The following is a 5,268-nucleotide window of genomic DNA, read 5'->3' as shown; positions in this document are numbered from 1 at the left end:
ATGTGGCACATATACACCATGGAATACTATGTAGCCATAAAAAAGGATGAGTTCATGTCCTTTGTAGGGACATGGATGAAGCTGAAAACCATAATTCTCAGCAAACTAACACAAGAACAGAAAACTAAACACCGCATGTTCTCACTCATAGGTGGGAATTAACAATGAGAACACTTGGACACAGGAAGGGGAACATCACACACCGGGGCCTGTCATGGGGTGGGGAGAGGGGGGAGGGATAGCATTAGGAGATATACCTAATGTAAATGACGAGTTATTGGGTGCAGCACACTAACATGGCACATGTATTCACATGCAACAAACCTGCAAGTTTGTGCACATGTACCCTAGAACTTAAAGTGTATTAAATTAAAAAAAAAAAAAAAAAAAGAAATTTACTTGTTTTAAAAAAATCCAAATCCTGGCATTGTCCAGAAAAATGTAACAAGTTTATTTATAATTATCATAAAGTTGAATTGCTGAAACTTGTTCACTGAAACATTTTGATTTGCATTAATGCTTTATGTTTCCACATTTATATTAAAAATTCACACACAAATAAAAATGGAAAAACTGCCAAAAAAAAATCAAGGAGACATTTTATTTACATTTACTGGTTAATTATAAGGAATACAAACGAACAGCCAGAAGAAGAGACACAAAGCGTGAGGTCCACAAGGGTCCTTTTTAAGAGACAGAGTCTCTGTCATCCAGGCTGGAGTGCAGCGGTGTGAGCATAGCTCACTACAGCCTCAAACTTCTGGGCTCAAGTGATCCTCATGCCCCAGCCTCCCGAGCAGCTAGGACTACCAGTGCATACCACCATATCCAGTTAGTTTTATTTTTTGCACAGATGGGGGCCTTGCTATGTTGCCTAGGCTGGTCTCAAACTCTTGGCCTCAAACTATCTTCCTGCCTCAGTTTTCCAGAGTACTTGGGTTATAAATGTGGGCCACTGCACCTGGCCCCCAATCTTGATGGGGAGCAGGTTTCTGCATGTGTGTCAACCCCAGCTCCTTGAGAGTGCGGCCTGAAGTCCTTGGTCCCGGAGGCTCAGCAGGAAATATGACAGTGACTGCATAAGCTTGTGAGAACCTGTGGCCAGGCAGCAGCAGCCGTTTGGCCAGGGGTTGTCTCCTGCAGCCCTCCTGCCCAGTACCCGGGCCTGCTTGTATTCCCCCACAGGCTCCCCCCATGCTCTCCCTCTTGTTGGTGAGTGTCACTCAAGCCTCTGCCTCAGAAAAGCCCTTCTGCAGCTTCCAAGTTGGACCAGCTCCTCCTCCAGGTGCAGGCCCAGCGATAGCTCTCCCTCGCCCCTCGCCAGCTTGCACAGGTGAATGCTTTCTGCATCCTGAAGGCATTTCGTTTGTGTCTTTTAATCTGGCTGTGCTACTGTTGGTGTTTAACAGTCTCCCCAGCTACACTGGAAGCTACCAGAAGGTACTTTTCAGTTGCTCGTGTGTTTTTCCCAGTGTCTATTAGAGGCCTTTGCACAGGGTAGGCGCCAAATGGCTGTTGGGAGCAGCTGAAGGTCACACATCCCATGAGCGGGCAGCAGGGTCAGGAGTGGCCCCCGTGTTGCCTGAGCGAGACTCTCCCCTGCCCTCTGCCCTCTGCGCCTCCGGCCTGCATGTCCCCATGGCCTCTTAGGGGCACATCCCGGGGCTGGGTCAGCAGGCCTGGGCGGTTGGCCTTAAGCTGTCACACACCTAGGGAGATGCTCCTGTTTCTGGGAACCTTGGCCCCCACTCCTGCAAACTTCGGTAAATGTGTAACTTGACCCTGCACCGGCTCACTCTGTTCAGCAGTGAAACTGTGCATCGATCACTAAGACTTCCTGGAAGGGGTCCCAGCGTGAGTGTCCCTTCTGGCGTCTGTCTTTCTGGCCAGCCTGTGGTCTGGCCACATGATGTAACCCCCCTCCAGCCTGTGCACAGGCAGCCTGGGAACGGCTCCATCCCCACCCCTCAGATATAAATAGGGCCTCGTGACCGGCCAGGGGAAGAAGCTGCCATTGTTCTGGGTACTACAGCAGAAGGTAAGCCGGGGGCCCCCTCAGCTCCTTCTCAGCCTTGTCCCTCTCAGACGTAACTGAGCTGTGGGCCGGGAGGAAAAGGCCGGGAGGGGCACTGGTGATGGCTGAAGCATCTCTCCCCTCCCATAAGACCAGTCATCTGGACGCAGGCTTTCCCCGCTCAGTGCCCACCCAGGGGTCTCACAGGAGGAGCTGCTCCTCCTTAGCAATAGGACCAGATGGTCAGGTCTTCCTGCTTCGGCTGAGAAGAGTTAGGGTCCTCAGGGATGGAGCAGACTGGCACAGGAGCAGAGTCATCATGGTCAAGAGTCCACCAGGTCCTCTTGCCATCAGGAGGAACAGCAGGGCTTGTACAGGAAGTGGGGCCGCAGGGAAGGGCTGGGCTCAGTCAGTCCCCAGCTGGGATCCCCAGAGTGGTCACCCTACCCCTCCCTCGAGACAGATTCCCTGACTGTGTCATCAGGCTGGTCACCATCTCTCTGAACCTCGATTTGCTCACCTATAAAATGGGACTAGTAACGATGCCTGGGCTCCCTCTCTCAGGGGCTGTGGTGCAGCTGAAGAGAACTAATACAACATGAAAGTACTTTCTAAGGTTTGGGATAAGCTAAAAGGCAGATTCCAATTTCATTCAAGGGCAGCGTAGATTGGTGCTTAAACTTGTGGATGACAGAGTCAGAGGGCCTGGTTCTGAGTCCTAGTTTTGTCTCTTCCCAGCTGTGTGACTTTGCACAAGTCACTGGACCTCTTTGTTCCTCTGGAAAACAGCAGGAACCAATTCATTAACTACTTCTCCAGGATGCATTAGGTCCCGGGGACTGTCCTGGGAATGTGGGCTGTATTAGGAAACATAGCAGCGGGAACCCTGCTCCGGGGCTCACATTGACGTCAGGGCAAACAGACAAAGACGCTGGACAGCACAAGTGCGTAACTACGTGGTACAGGGGGTTATAAGGAGGGAAAAGGGGAGCCGGATGAGAGAGCTGAGAGTGCCCGGTGTGGTGGGGAAAGCTGCAGGGTGAAATACGGCACAAAGGAAACCTCAGGGAAGGTGAGGACTATGATGAGGTCAGAGGGGTTGATATAAGAACGATGCCCTGCAAATGACAGGCACCACGGGAGCGTGAGCCGTCATCTTCACCTGTAGCATTCAGCCTGGGGGAAGTAGGGAGACATAGAAGGGGCAGGTGCTGGTGAAGAGGCAGGGGCAGGAGGGGAGAAGGCGGAGGGGTGCTCCAGGCAAGGGTGTCAGGCCCGCCACCCCAGAGCACCATTACTCCCAGGACGCGGCTGCGTGCAGACCTGGAACCAGCCTAGGGAGCAGCCGCAGATCACAACTGAGAACAAACGACAGTCTCTGCCTTAAAAATGGCCCAAGGAATTGCGTCTCTGGAGACGGTACCTGCGCAGGAGCAGCACAGTGAGTGGGCTGCACCGACCAGCACCATCCAAACCCCGAACAGGTGGCGCTTGTCAGGCAGGACTTCCCAGCAGTCGGTTCCCACAGGTTTCCCCTGACGACCTGATGTGATGTGACTGTCTAGATTAGGTGTGAACTGGTGGCTCAGGCTTCTCTGCACAGAAAGGCCTGCAAGCAGCAGGGAGAGTTTCTGTTCTGTTTTTCCATGTCGTGTGGCTCTTCCTGAGAACAGCGGATGGAGTCAACGCATGGGGAGTGGGGTGAGGCGGTAGCTGAGGTCAGAAGTCAAAGTCTCTTTGGCATTTGAATGACTGAAGCAGAACGAAACACACCAGGTACTTCAGCAGTTGCACCGCGTTGAGGGCAGGTGCTGGTTACCGGTCTGGGTGGGGGAAGCCAGCTGCTAATGTAACAAGAATGACTGGGTGTGCTTAGGTAAAGCAGAAAAATCTAGGCATCAAGGTGGCCTCGAGTCAGTGATGACCTGCTACAGCTCCAAGGAAGCCTGGCGTAGCCCTGGGGGGACAGAAAAGGCTAAGAAGTGACGATATTGCAGTACACCCCCTCCACAAGAAATGAGTGAGATGTGGTACAAACTGTTAGAATTGAATGAATCAATAGAATCAACGTTCATCCCGTCAATCAAGAAGAGTCAGATGAAATGAATTAGCAGGGCCAGCCCAAGAACCTTGTCTTCTGGGGTCTCGGGGTAGTTTTCATTTGCAGCAGCTGAGGCTGAAGCCCAGTTGCAAGGCCTTTGAGAGAACATGGTGCCGGGCCCGTGTCTAAGGCAGGGGTTCTAAACCCTGCTTACATATCAGAGCCACCTGAGAAGTTTTTTTTTTTTTTTTAATTTTTATTTTTTTAATCTAAGGAATCCAAGTATCAGTGGGCAAGCCATGCTAGGTGTGCATGCCTTTGGGGCTCTGCAGGGGATAGCACTATGCAGGGATGGTTGAGAGCTGGTTTTGGGGTTGAGACACGTGGAAAATACTTGGGCTTTGGGTTGAGCCTGTGGTGCTCATTCCTGGCTGCATATTAGGACCACAAGGAGATGAGAAAACCATTCCCAGCCCTCACCCTAGGGCCCTTGAATGAGCATCTCAGGGGTCTAGGAGGCCTCCACGAAGACCTACTGATTGGCACGTATGTGTTTTTCTAGGAGAGAACTTACAGCCGCAGGCAGGAGCATGTCTTAGTGTGCTTGGGCTGCCATAAGTACCACAGACTGGGAGCCTTCAACAACAGAAATGTATTATCTCACAGTTCTGGAAGCTAGAAGCCCGGGAGCAAGCCATCGGCAGAGTTGGTTTCCTCTGGGGCCTCTATCCTTGCCTTGTAGATGGCTGTCTTCTCTCTCTGTCCTCACATGGTCTTCCCTCTGTGTGTTTCCATGTCCTCATCTCCCCTTCTCATAAGGACACAGGTCATATTAGATCAGGGCTCACTCTCATGGCCTCATTTTAACTTAATCATCTCTTTAAAGATTCTGTCTCCAAATAATGGTCGCATTCTGAGGTCCTGGGGTTGAGGACTTCAACATATGCATTGTGGCCATTGGGGGAGTTAGGACATGATTCAGCCTATATTGGTGCATTTTGCACTTGGATCATGTAGATATTTTCCATGGAGCTTAGAATCCATTTCTTTTCTTTTTTTGTAGACATGAATGGACTTATTCTGGGCTAAATGGTGACAGAGAATATTGAGACAATGAAAAATCTGGTTAGATGGCACTTAACGATCAGTTAATAATAATCACCTTTCACCCTTTGCAAAATGATATTTCAGGGTATGCAGAAGCGAGCGCCCC

General features: G+C 50.9%; 1 protein-coding gene across 3 annotated transcripts in view; it reads left to right on the top strand.

Annotated features, from left to right (window-relative positions):
- Positions 1-1,523: 1,523 nt before the first annotated feature.
- Positions 1,524-5,268, top strand: part of AGT (angiotensinogen (serpin peptidase inhibitor, clade A, member 8)) — a 14,070-nt gene continuing 10,325 nt past the window's right edge. For 2 of the 3 annotated variants that reach the window (XM_011965470.1, XM_011965468.1), the window contains exon 1: positions 1,524-2,038. The gene's annotated coding sequence lies outside the window, so the exon portion shown is untranslated. Of the gene's footprint in view, positions 2,039-2,752; positions 2,974-5,268 lie in introns of all 3 variants that reach the window. The other variant, XM_011965469.1, reaches the window with a different exon arrangement.

The sequence above is a fragment of the Mandrillus leucophaeus genome, unplaced genomic scaffold (assembly GCF_000951045.1).
Source record: "Mandrillus leucophaeus isolate KB7577 unplaced genomic scaffold, Mleu.le_1.0 Scaffold728, whole genome shotgun sequence".
Classification (NCBI taxonomy): Eukaryota; Metazoa; Chordata; class Mammalia; order Primates; family Cercopithecidae; genus Mandrillus; species Mandrillus leucophaeus.
The sequence above is the reverse complement of the archived record's forward strand: the minus strand, read 5'-3'. Positions and strand labels throughout refer to the sequence as shown.